The sequence below is a fragment of the Bos javanicus genome, chromosome X (assembly GCF_032452875.1).
Source record: "Bos javanicus breed banteng chromosome X, ARS-OSU_banteng_1.0, whole genome shotgun sequence".
Taxonomy (NCBI): domain Eukaryota; kingdom Metazoa; phylum Chordata; class Mammalia; order Artiodactyla; family Bovidae; genus Bos; species Bos javanicus.
The window spans coordinates 108,631,307-108,633,072 of NC_083897.1; the positions used below are offsets into that span (position 1 = coordinate 108,631,307).

A 1,766-nucleotide genomic window follows, 5' to 3' on the forward strand; every position below is an offset into this window, starting at 1 on the left:
TGTCCTGGTCAAAGATTGTAGAGAGTGCTTTAATATTATCCTGCACAATCTAGTTTTAAGACAGAGCTCAATTGTATTCTAAAAGCTGGATGTCTCATAAAATTCAAACATGTTCTTCTCACCTATATTAATACCTGTAAGGAGAATGTTAAAAGATGAAAATGTGTTTCAGTCTGGTCTGGAAAAAATAAAAAGGTTTCAGTTGAGTCTTTTCAATATTAAATAACTTTTTTTGCCACTTTAATGTAAAGAAAGGTTGATAAATATGCTACTAACAGTTAAGGCCTCTTCTACAATAATTTATTTCAAAAGTGTATTTATCCCATTCAAGAGACATATGAATGATCTTTGCAGTACCCCTTTTCTGTCTTTTTTTTTTTTTTTTGATTTGGCTGTGCCGGGTCTTAGTTGCAACATTCAATATCTTTAGTTGCAGCACGTGGAATCTAGTTCCTTGACCAGGGATTGAACCTGGGCCCCCTGTATTGGGAGTGCAGAGTCTTATCCACTGGACCACCAGGGAAGTCCCTGTAGGGTCTGTTAATAAATGCTTTAGAACAGGTCCACAGCACATTATTAGCACCTGCTTCAAACACGGAGAAGGTAGACAAAAATAATCAAGGCTCCTATGAATCTCTTAGAATCTGTGTTCTCATTATTCAAGTTTCTTAAATCATTCATATATGTTACCTCAATTTAAAACACATCTTCCATTTCTCATTCAGATTTGCCCTCAAGTAGGACTAGAACAAATGTGAAACACTTAACCCGGAGTGAGCAGCAGGCATAGAACTGTCAGGGGCAGTGGTAACAAAATTCCTAGAGCAGTATGTGTCACTGAAGCCTAGAATGATCTGGTATTAATTTTAGACAGATTTTAAGTATGAGATGTAGTGTAACCAAGTTTCTGACAGATAATTTTCTGCTCCACCTTTCAAATTAATGTACTGATGCTAAAACTTGCTTGGAAATGAATTTTACTTGTCATCAGAGATGTAGAAAATTCCAACCACATGTGGCATTTTCCTCCTGTCAAGATGGAAATTTCATCTAAATTCTGCCACCGCAGATCCTTAAGGATCCAAAAGGACCACTTCCAGAAACTGTGATGAGACCTGACCCCTGATCTGTCCTGGGGTAAGGAGTCTTGCAATTCATGCTCACTTGGGTGCTGTGCGGGGATTTGTTAGAGGTTGGTTCCATCATAGCCACTGGTCACAAATTAGTCTACTGGGTCACAAAGAGTCCTATACACCTGAAGCAATTGAGCACACATGCGCATGTGCTAAGATTTTTATATATATCATTTTACCAGGCACAGGTACCCCAATACACTAGGGGCTCAGATGGCCCACCCTACCCTCTTACCTAGTTTGTTTATGAGGGGAAGATGGATTTTGTGTTTTCCAGGCTCCCATGGATTACCTTCTCCCTCCCTCTCTGGAGATCCTGAGCTGCATGTGGATGGTGCCTGGGTACCTGGAGAGATGCCTGGATCCTTGTTTTAAAACTTAAAAGGTGAGAGATTTGCACACGTGAATCAGAGACCTTTATTGATGCATCAACTAATAACTTTAGTGTCAATACAGGTGAAGCTTTACCTGCTCACTCACTCTCTGCTGTGTTGATCCATTCCTAACAGGCCACAGAACCTCTCTCACCCCAAGTCTCAGAGATTGCCTCCTACATTTTCTTGGGAACTTTCATAGTTTCGTTTTTATTTGCTTTATATATGCTCAGTTAATTTTTCTGTCCTAAAAGGAATG

At 39.6% G+C, this 1,766-nt stretch overlaps 1 non-coding gene across 1 annotated transcript; it reads right to left on the minus strand.

Moving 5' to 3' along the window:
* Nucleotides 1–450: 450 nt before the first annotated feature.
* Nucleotides 451–523, minus strand: TRNAG-CCC (transfer RNA glycine (anticodon CCC)). Its single transcript has one exon. It is a non-coding gene; the product is annotated as a tRNA-Gly (tRNA).
* Nucleotides 524–1,766: the final 1,243 nt, after the last annotated feature.